The following is a 12239-nucleotide window of genomic DNA, read 5'->3' on the forward strand; positions in this document are numbered from 1 at the left end:
ATTCACAATAGCCAAGACACAGAAACAACCTAAACGTTCATCTGCAGATGAATGGATAAAGAAGATGTGGTACATATGTATATATATATACAATGGAATATTACTTAGCCATAAAAAAGGATGAAATAATGCTACTTGCAGCAACATGGATGGACCCGGAGACTGTCATACTATGTGAAGTAGGGTAAACAGAGAAAGACAAATATTACATGATATCACTTAATATGTGGAATCTAAAAAAATGATACAAAGGAACTTATTTACAGAACAGAAACAGACTCACAGACATAGAAAACAAACTTATGGGTACCAAAGGGGAAAGGGGGGTAAGGATAAATTAGGGATTTGGAATTAACAGATACACATAACTATATATAAAATAGATAAACAACAAGGACCTACTGTACAGCACAGGGAACTATATTCAATATCTTGTAATAACCTATAATGGAAAAGAATCTGAAAAAGAATATATATATGTGTGTATATATATATATATAACTGAATCACTTTGCTGTTTAGCTGAAACACTGTAAATTACCTATATGTCAAATTTTTAAAAGTCATATTAAAGTAAATGATTTTTAAAAAGTATTAGAAACCAAGATTGTGCACTAAAAGTTCAGCCACTCTGTCATTTCTCTAGGTGTTGGTCTTCTTGTCTGTAAAGTGAAGATTGGACTCGGGGATGGCAGATACATGACAAGGAATACAGCCATTTTCCCTTCCCACTGCAGAGTTAATTCACCACTAATCCATCATAGCAAGCTAAGGCAGGCAGGGCCTGACATTCCTTTCTAACAGAGCAGCATTCTGGATAGCTATCAACAACTGATTTCAATTAGTTGAAAAAGACAAAAGTCCTGTATTCTATAGCTTCCAAGGCTCTTTACCAGGCCTTTATGTCAATATTATTTAGGGACAATCCACTCAGGCAGCTGCCTTCTCTGCTCAGATCACCTCCAAGATCAACCCCACACCTTCTAGGGCTAGAAATTTCCCAAGAAATCAATGGAATTTCTGAGTACTGTGTATTTTCTCAAAATGATTATGAATTTTCCTAACAGGTATCTGACAACCCACATGTGACCATGTTCTACTATGTGTGTGAATGTCAATTATAAGGCAGTGTAGGGGAGAGAGAGATTTAAAAAAGGTATAATTTGACAACCAGCTCATTTGTTTACATGTTTTACTTCAAATTATCATATTGATCAATGCTGGGGCTACCAGCATGGTCACACATGTTTCTGAGGAGATGGTAAGAAGTTATATCTTTGCCATAATTAGAAAATGATACAGTGCTACAGCACTGGGCCTCAATTCAGAGATGAACATTTACAGAATGAGCCTTGAAGGCTCAGAACAGATTGTGATAAACTGCAGCATGGATAAGGTAAACTTTTGACTGCACAATTCTTGCCAAAGGCAGTAACTTCACCCCTTTCTCATAAATGATCGGATTATTTAGATGACACTGCTAGAACCAGAATGAAGCTTGAAAAGTTCTGAGAGAAATCTAATAGGTTCAGGAGGCTGAGGTTTACAGAAAGCCAAAAGACAGTATTAGTGAATGACTGACAAAAAGGAGTGTTAAAATCAAACTAAAGAAGAGATAAGGATACTCACAGAAGCAGACTGGACACAGGCCAGAAGATATAGGTCCAACCTCGGCTCTACCTGCACATGCTAGTCAGGAAGAAAGACTATTGTCCTGGCCCATGCTTATTCAGGCTTGGAGGAGAAGTCAGTCATGTGATCACTGTGATTCACACTCCTTCCCTCCCCTGCCTCCAGCTGAATTTCTAGCTCTACCAAGTGAGAGGCTTAGATGACTGTCTTGTAGGGGTGAAGAAGGGAGGTGAGGCAACCTCAGTCAGTCATTTTTTTCACTGAAATGTCACCCATACTGCACAGAAAAGGACACAAGAGGCAGAGATCTAGCCTGGGGGAAAGCAGGAGAAAAGGGGGGATTAATTCCAGTAGACGGGGGAAACCATGCTTACCCTGGGGTACTTAGTAAGTGCCAGAGCGGGTGAGGCTTGGACTTCAAGTTCAGAAAAGGGGAAAATGACTATGGCACAGAGTAGAAAGGTATGTAATCTGGCTTTGAATGAAAAGAGTTGACTCTAGAAAAGGAGACGGACTGAAGAAAAAGAGTGGAAAAGGAGATTCTATGCCACATTTTGGGATCAATAAAAGGAGAAACTAAACAAAAATTATCTTCAGAGTATTCAATTTCAAAAAGCACTCAGAAGGATGCAACTCAACTACCACTCATTAAGCAGTTTGGGAAAAGTACCCCAAAATAATACAGGTAGCAAAAACCTAAAAGAGGCTTGTACTTTCCTTGCATACAGATGTTTAAAGAAAACAAGCATTAAGAAGTTACAAATTCTTTTCCTCCTTTTTAAAGTATTACAAAAATGTGTAAATGTTACATTTAAGAAGAAGCCTTTAAAATAAAATTTTTATAGACAGTATTCTTTATGATTCTTTTTGAATATTAAGCATTTGTTTCCCTTTTTATCCACACAATACTCTCAACCCTGTACTTTATAAATTAAGAATAAATCTTGTTTTTTGTAATATACAATCTTTCTGAATTACATGCTTTAAAATGTAATTAGACATCTAAAATGGAAACAATCAAAAGAGAGCTGGAAACCAGGAATGAAATAGCAATAGGTTTGGAGGAACAAAGGGAAGGAGAAAAATCATTGTACTTTGATAATCTTATATACATTATTTCTTTAAATACAACAAGCCAGGAACTAGGTATTATACTGTTTTTGTTTCTTTATGAAAAAAGCTCAGTTTTTTTCTTTTATATGTATTACATACTGGAGTTACGAGTAATACTTTATTAGAATTCTCAGTGTATCATCTCCTAATAGTAGTCTTCTTGTGTATATCCATTCAAATCTGGTGTCTGGTATAATGTCGGAGAAATAAAGGTAGCCAGAGAAAACCATGTAATTTTAAATCTCACTCAACTCTTAATTCTCCAAAATCAGTGCTTACCACGAAGTGGCAGTTCACATTAACTAGGGCACGGCAATCTAGTATCCCTGAAAGAGACAGCCAAACTCCATGCTAGTCTATACAATGGTCCCTCGATAGCCATGGATGCTCAAGTCCCTTATACTATAAAATGGTGTAGTACGGTAGGCCCTCTGTATCCATGGATATGGAACACGCAGGTTTCTACAGCACGGTAGAAAAAACAACATTCAGGAGCTTAAAGAAAAAACAAAACACTGATTACTGATTATTCCAGCCAGAAGTTTATCTTGGTATACTCCCATGAGCAGACTTCAGAAGACTGGCTTACTGAGTATTAATAAGAGGTGGATTTATACCAGGATACCAATTAACTCACAAAGAAAGAAGTGATTAGAGTAAGTGGTCATATTACCTAGGCCAATTCTTCCTGGTGTATAGGTCACCATGGTCAAGTTCATTCACTTTAGTCGACATTTTATGAGCTCACAAAACATGTTAGACATCCTGAAAAGCCCTGGGGATAAAAAAGATGGCCACCTCAGGGAACTTAGAAACTAAAGGACAAAGAAATGAAGCAACAAAAGAGATGTTCCTTTTTTGTTTTAAATCAGGTTATGATATCCTGAATAACTGACTTTCTCAATTTTACAGGTTTCTGACTTACTGGGTTGGCCAAAAAGTTCCTTCAGGTTTTAAGTAAAAATAAAAGACGCATTGTTCATTTTCACCAAGAACTTTATGGAAAAACGTATTCACTGTTTTGTTCCACTACCTTCTGCCAGTTTTCAGGTAACTTCATAATTCCATCTTCCCAAAACTTTTTATCTTCGTGAGCAAAGAACTGTTCCAGGTGCCTTTTACAGTCTTCCAGAGAATTGAATTTTTTTCCATTAAGAGAATTTTGTAAAGACCGAAATAAATGGAAATCTGAAGTGCAATGTCTGGTGAATAAGATGGATGAATCAGAACTTCCCAGCCAAGCTGTAACAGTTTTTGCCTGGTCATCAAAGAAACATGCAGTCTTACGTTATCCTGATGGAAAATTATGCGTTTTCTGTTGACTAATTCGGACGCTTTTCGTCGACTGCTGCTTTCAGTTGGTCTAATTAGGAGCAGTACTTGTTGGAATTATTTGGTTTTCCGGAAGGAGCCCAAATTAGAGGACTCCCAATTTCACCATATACACAACATCAACTTCTTTGGATGAAGACTGGCCTTTGGTGTGGTTGGTGGTGGTTCATTTCACTTGCCCCACGATCTCTTCCATTCCACATTATTGTACAGTATCCACTTTTCGCCACCTGTCACAATTTGTTTTAAAGACGGAACTTTTTCATTACGTTTAAGTAGAGAATCACATGTGGAAATATGGTCAAAAGGTTTTTTTTGCTTGGAACCCAAACGTCAAAGCGATTCATATAACCAAGCTGGTACAAATGACTTTCAATGCTTGATTTGGATATTTTGAGTATGTTGGCTATCTCCTGTGTGGTATAACGTTGATTGTTCTCAATTAATGTCTTGATTTGATCTCTATCAACTTCAACTGGTCTACCTGACCATGGAGCATCGTCCAGCGAGAAATCTCCAGCACGAAACTTTGCAAACCACTTTCGACACACTGTCAGTCACAGCACCTTCTCTATACACTGCACAAATCGTTTTTTTCGTTTCAGCTGAGTTTTTACCTTTCTTGAAATAATACAGCATAATATGCCGAAAATGTTGTTTTTCTTCCATCTTCAATATTAAAATAGCTACAAAAATTCACCAATTTTGATTTTTTTTTTTAATGCACGCTGATATGACAGCTGTCAGAATACAATTTAACAAAATTGTTTCAAATGAAGTTAAAGACAACTAAGCGCTATCTTACGGAAAAAACTGAATGAACCTTTTGGCCGACCCAGTATTTACTGGCTTAAGTCAGAGCATCTTGTCGTCTGGATGGTGCTCATGAAGCACTGGCAAATTACTATTCTCTAATCCTCATCACTGGCCTCTAGAGACTGGATCATTCTACCACCACTTGAGATCTTAGAATTTTCAAGTTAACTTATCTTTTATTTATTGCATTAGGATAGATGCTTCTCCTAAAGGAATCCCAAATTTGATATAAACTTATTTTCATTTCACAATGCTAAATGGGACCCAACTGATTCTATTCATTCCCTTATTATTGAGGGCTTCAAGGAGGCAAATGGGTGCCTTCTTTTCTTTCTCCTTAATTTAAGAACTTTCAAGGCCTATCGAGAACCTCAGCAAGCTCTACTAAAACCACCTTTCCAAAGTGGTATTGAACTATTCTTCCTTTCACTGCTCTCAGGCATTAAGTCATCACCTCCTGAATACAGAAGTTCCTGACTCCAATAACTGCTTACTCACTTCCTGCTCCTCACAATGTTCTCTCTCCTTTTTTCTATTCAATGTATAATTCACATTTTCTTCACGAAGTCTTCCCTTGACCACTCTTTACCTCACTGTAATTGAGCACTCTGTCCTTTGAATTTCCAATAGCATAAAACCTCTGCACTACTCATTTGGCGTGCCACTCATGTGGCACCTTTTTTATTACTTTCTTCTTATGTCCTTTAATTTTTCATGCCTGCTCTCCCTAAGATGGTAAGTAACATGAAGCAGAGCCCATATGTTACGTTTATTTCTTTATGTCTCTTAGGGTAACATTATGCATCATGTGAACACACAATAAATAATCATAGGAATTTATGATCCCCAAAGCTCGAAAACTGCCCTCCCTTGTTTTTTTTTTAAACAATACTATTTTTACTTCTTTTTAAAATTACAAGTATAGGTAACTAAGCTGTAGATAACATATTACAATTGACTAGTCTACACCTGACATTAGGCAGAAAATAGAACAGAAGGTGGCTGTGTTGGAATCTACATCTGAAACATTCATCTTAGAAAATGCAAGGAAAGTTTAACATCAAGGATGAAAGGAGAGAATAAAAGTAAAACTGAAGGGCAAGAAGTATTAGTAATCTTCCTTTTTACCTATCATACTTTTCCTTTTATTATTTTACATACTTGGTTGATACATTAATTTATTTGCACAGACCAGAGGTACAACTATGCTACAGAAAGAAGACCGGCCTTTTTAAACATCTGCTTGTTTTGTTCTTCAAGTATGTGGTAAGTGATGTTCTATATATATATACAGACACAAACATTAAGTAAGTAGGTGAGAGCATTAAAAATTTTACTCAGTGGGTAAAGACCATCTGATCATTTAAAACAATTCCACATAGTGTTTAGTAAACTTTTCTTTTTCAGTTAAATGCACATGAGTAAAACTACAGCTCTTAATCTTGACTTAGTATTTCCTAAAGGTATGCCATTTTCTGGGTGTGTAACAGTACCTGTAGAATATGTGAATTGCAGAAACTTCACACAGAGTGATTTTTTCTTGCTTTTGAAAACTATGTACTAAAGAAAAAAAAATCCATCATTCTCGTGTTTTTCACCCAACTTAAAAAATCACGCTTGCTTAAAATTATTTCTGTCCTTTTGTATCACTATGAACCCAACCACAGGTGTCCAGAAAAGAAAATGCCCCTAGAAAGACAGTGCAAAATTTTTAATCCCAAAGGCACAAATAAAAGAAATATTCTAATATTCATTTGGTTAGCCTAAACAATAAATATTAGGTTAAATGTGAACAGGACTCTAGTTTCTTTCCACTTATCCAATTTTTATCAGTATTTTTCTAGAAAGCATTTTACACTTCCAGTTTTTAGATTAACTGATCCATCATCATAGAGCCTGTGCCTTAAGTAACTTCTCTGTAAGTGATGGATTTACACATTTACATCACACCTTCATTCCCTTGGGCCTTGGAGGAAAACAGGAATGCAGAAACACCAAATTTTCAGTTACTTTTTCTGAACAGTTTTATAATCGAAAATTGATGATTTAAGTTTTTCGTAGTAGCAAGCCCAAGAAAGAAAGAAATCAGAACTTCAGATACTTTAAAATTTTCTCTGCTCTAACCAGACAACAATTATACTATTTGTACACTGCACCTAATAATATCTGAACCCACTCACATCATTAAATCCTAAGTCAGAGGGTCGATGAAGTTAAGGTAATTTAAGAAAATAAGTTTTTAAGCACTAAAAGACACAATCAAATAAAATATTCTGTAAATTATACTTTTCTGCTTATATTAACAATATTAAGCAAAGAACAGCAGTTTACTAAAAGAAAAAGGAAAACGAAAAAAGCCTTGATTTATCGGTCTTATTCCAGAATTCCTACCACACCGGAAGTTATAAACGTGGTGACATTTATACTAAGATCAGGTTTTTCCCCTCTCTATTTTCCAGGACCTAGGCTGGAAATATTTCTGTCACTTAAATGGAAACATACATCCTTTCTACATAGTTAATTCTCTTCGTGGTCATGGAACAGTGTATGTGTTAATAAATCTAGTTCCCTTGACAAATACTGGGCAAGGAAATAAAAGGATAAAAAGTTCATAATGGAAGTTCACTAAGTTATTTTAAAATTAAAGTTTATACAACAATTATCCTTACATATTATAAAACATTCCCCCAATTAACTTTTTTTCTTTTTTGACTGCATAGAGGTGGGGGGGAAAAGCAAGCCGTTATCTTTAAGACAATAAGAAATAACTACAATGATCTATGTATAGTGGGATGAGAAGAAACTGCCATATTATATGATTTTCAAGAGGAAGACTATGCTTTAAGAAACACTGCTCAGTGAAGATATACTAAGGTTCCATTAAAAAGAAGATGATCAATGACTGGCACAGAACTGTTTGGAAACGACATTAGGCTGAAAAAACCCAACCAATGCTTATTTTCAAAGCTTATAGGAGTCACCTGACAAACTTTTTTTTTTAAAGTGATACAAAAGAATTTAATAGAGATTTAGTAATTATTGGGTTGGAGGCACGACCTCACCATTATAAATGGTGGACATTGTTGAAAACAGAGCTATACAAGTTATCACAAGGCAATTGAAGATAATGTGCTCTGTAAAACAGTGTTATGTGATCAGAAGGGAAGTCTGTGATGATGAGAACATTGATGTCAAAGATTTACATGAAGCATTTGAATAAAACTATCACGAAATAACAGGGGGAAAAAAATCTCTCTATTTACATTATTTTAAAATATGTATATGGAACTAAACTAACAATATAATAGGCATTTGACTATTTTGTTACAGCTTTGTAAATACAACACATTCAAGCTGACCAAAAACCTTATGTAGATTTTTCTTATAGGGAAAATGAGTTAAATGCCTGCTATTTAGACCTGCCTCATTCAGGCACACTGCCAAATTCCTCCTAAATACTGCTAGCACTCACAATGACCTCTCTGAGCTTTGGAACCCTATTACATCTACATCCTCCTTATCCACTCTTGGCAGTCTCGCAAGCATCTCTAACTTAAGGTAGCCAACACCAAACTTTTGAGTGCCTTCCCAACAAAAACAAAGCAAAACAAGATAGAAAATCAAAATCAGGCTCTCTTCCAGTTGTCCTTATCTGACTACAGAGCAATTCTAAGCACCCAGTGACTGAGGCCAGAAGCTGGGATTCAGTTGTGACCTTTCTCCTCATCTACCCTTCAAAAACCCAATTTATCATCAAATTCTGTCACATTTATCTATGAAATTTTTCGACTTCTCTATATTCCTACTGTGAACAGCGTGCTGCAAGTCAATTCTGTCTCTACTTGGAACTATTGCATAACTTCCCACATGGGGACCCTTCCACTCTGCTTCTTCTAATTCATTCTCTACACAGTGCTCTTTTGCAAAATCTGATCATGTCTCCCTTGCTTTAAAGTAAGGGTTTACACATGCTAACACATATATATGGAATCTAAAAAAAAAGAAAAAATGGTTCTGAAGAACCTAGGGGCAGGACAGGAATAAAGACGCAGACGTAGAGAATGGACTTGAGGACAAGGGGAGGGGGAAGGGTAAGCTGGGACGAAGTGAGACAGTGGCATGGACATATATACACTACCAAATGTAAAATAGATAGCTAGTGGGAAGCAGCTGCACAGCACAGGGAAATCAGCTCTGTGCTTTGTGACCACCTAGAGGGGTGGGATAGGGAGGGTGGGAGGGAGATGCAAGAGGGAGGGGATATGGGGATATATGTATACATATAGCTGATTCACTTTGTTATACAGCAGAAACTAACACAACATTGTAAAGCAATTATACTCCAATAAAGATGTTAAAATTTTTTTAATAAATTAAGTAAGTAAGTAAGGGTTTAACCTTTCAGTAACTTCCCATTACACATAAAAATCCAAACTCCTAATCATGGTTTACTCAGCCCCATCTGACCTGGTTGCTGCCTACCTCTCTCTGACCTCACCTAACTTTTCATACTACTCTCCAGCTATACTAGCCTTCTTTCTGACAAACACTTTCTTAGTCTTAGGACTTCCATGGAGGGATTCCATCTGCTAAGAATGCTATTGCCTGAATTTACCTGGTTAGTTGTATTTACAGTAGGAATGAAACTCCAGGAGGGTATGGTCCTAAATGGAAAAAAACTCAGATTTTTCCTTCCCAAGTAGGGAGAAACCTTGTCCTTCCCTACTATGTTTCTCTTCTGTGAGTCTTCTTTACTCACAGCACACTTTACTTCTGGTCACCAATTGTGTGGAAGGTTTTCCCAACATGCCATTCTCTGTGACACCCGCTGGATGACCTACAATTTAACTCAATTCTAACACTATCTCCCTGGAGATAATGTCAGATCACACAGGTTAAGGTCTCAGACCCACAAGACTGAGCCACCCCCCAAGTACCTCAGATGCCAAAGGTTCCAATGACTCCTCCCTAGGTTCAACTAATTTGCCAGAGAAATCACAGAATTCAGGGAAACATGTTTACCAGTTTACTAAAATATATGATAAAGAATACAGATGAATAGCCAGATGAAGAGCTACAGAGGGCAAGGTCTGGGAGGGTCCTGAGCACAGGTGCTTTGGTCCCTGTGGAGGTGGGGCGTATCACCCCTCCGATGTGGATGTGTTCCCCCATCTGGAAGCTCCTTGAACACACTACTATTGGGATTTTATGGAGAATTCCTTACATACATACTCAATTATTAACTCCATTTCCAGCTCATCTCCCCTCTGTGGAAGATGGGGCTTGGAGCTGAAAATTCCAAGCCTCTAGTCATGGCTCAGTCTCTCTGGTGACCTCAGTCTAGGAGCCCACTCCAGAGCTGCCTCGTCAGAACAAAAGATGCTCCTAATGTTCTTATCACTTAGGAAATTACAAGGGTTTCAGGAGCTCTGTGCCAAGAATCAGGGGTAGAGACCATACATATTTTCTTCTTTTATCTCACAGGTCCCCATTCTAGAGGACAATGCCTTAGGAGGCTTTCATAGATGAGAAGCAGATGATTTAAGAAAAGGGGTTCTGAAAGCCAAAACATGAGGAAACTGAACTAGAACATAAAAATATTTGCTCCATGGGACCTCAAACAAAATACAAAGAAAATGTGAACTTATGTATTAAGAATAGAATTAACACTAGGAAGAGTATCAGAGAAGGTATCTGGCAAAAAGTTAGATTTTCCAAAGCCAATATCCAAACTAAGAACAGGCAAGGGTTTATGCTCAGGTACCGGAAACTCAAGACATACGGGAAGACATGGAGATAAAAGGAAAGTACTGTATATTACAATTACACACTATTGACAATCAAAAAACTACTTCCCACTAAAATATAGTGCCGTCTACTATGTCACATGATGCCTCAAAAGTCAGGAACAATGAAACAAGGCACATTTGGACCAGTAGAACGCATACTATACATTCCTTTCATTCATGCTGCTTTCTCCATATTTATCTTTTAACCCACAAGGCTTCTCACATTAAAGTATGCAGCCACAAGAGCCTACCAACTTCAGTAGAGTGATGACTAGAGATGGAGGGCACTTTTAAAAAACTATACTTGAGACAGTATAATACTGAAAACCATGGGCCTATCACTTGTTAATATTGCTCCATAACTGTGAAATCACTAATAAACTAGATAATAATTTGAGACAACTGATGCATATCCCTCCCCACTCACCTAAGGCCTTATCAGCAAGTCCAGTAACAGAAAAGAAAAAGTTTTAATGAGAAATAAAATGGGCCTTCTCAGGAGGAAAAAAATTAAGTTACTATTCAGTAGGCGATGCATAAAAACAAAGTCTAACCGGTAAACAGAACAACCTTCTCTTTGGTTTCACGTACCCCGTTCTCTTTCCTTAGTCCAGAGCAGCACAACATATTACAAGTCCATGAATACGTTTTCCAGTCTGGCCCAGTAACAGAAGACAAGCAAGGAGTGGGATCCTTCTAACAAGGGAGAACAAGAAGTACAATAGGATGTGGGGAAATGCATGAAGGACCAACTTGGTAGGAAGACCTAACATCAAAGCTCATTTTCAGAACCTTGTAAAAGGTTTCCAGGCTTTCTTTTCCCATTTTGCCAACGCTTAAAAACAAATATGGCAAATTTTACTGTTTTTGTTGTGGTGTGGGTAAGAAATGGAGTGAAAATGCCCTTATTACATGTGGGTCCCCCTCCACCTTAAAGCTTAAACACTTGGTTATTTCTATAATTTTTAAGTTCAAGAAATGTCCACATATATGTTATGTTTGAATGTTCTATTTCTTGACCTAAGTAGTGATTAAAACAGGTGTATTTACTTCTCTATGTGGTTTATAAATAAACAAGAGTTTTCTAAAATGTTGCCTGTAGTCTAACGGCAAATATTTTCCAAAAACCTAACATCTGATTTCTCCCTCACCTGCCATGCCTCTGCCAATCACCAAGGCACCTTCCAAAGTAGCTCTAGAATCCATCCATCCTCTCTGCCACCACCCCAGTCCAGGGCTCCAGCATCTCTCCCATGAATCAGCGATTACTGCATGCGAGATTCAGATTAATCCTGTTTCTAGTCTTGTTCCTTCCAGAAAGAGTGCACTTTCAGTTTGTATTTGCCAAATGCTAAATGTTTAAAAGAATCCTTGGGACTTCCCTGGTGGCTCAGTGGTTAAGAATCTGCCTGCCAATGCAGGGGACACAGGTTCGAGCCCTGGTCCGGGAAGATCCCACATGCCCCAGAGCAACTAAGCATGTGCGCCACAACTACTGAGCCTGCACTCTAGAGCCCACGAGCCACAACTACTGAAGCCCATGTGCCTAGAGCCTGT

At 37.5% G+C, this 12239-nt stretch overlaps 1 protein-coding gene across 9 annotated transcripts in view; it reads right to left on the minus strand.

Moving 5' to 3' along the window:
• IPO11 (importin 11) overlaps positions 1-12239 on the minus strand; it is a 263491-nt gene that overhangs the window by 84724 nt on the left and 166528 nt on the right. The gene's annotated exons all lie outside the window — the stretch shown is intronic.

This window comes from Orcinus orca, chromosome 3, assembly GCF_937001465.1.
Source record: "Orcinus orca chromosome 3, mOrcOrc1.1, whole genome shotgun sequence".
NCBI classification, from domain to species: Eukaryota; Metazoa; Chordata; class Mammalia; order Artiodactyla; family Delphinidae; genus Orcinus; species Orcinus orca.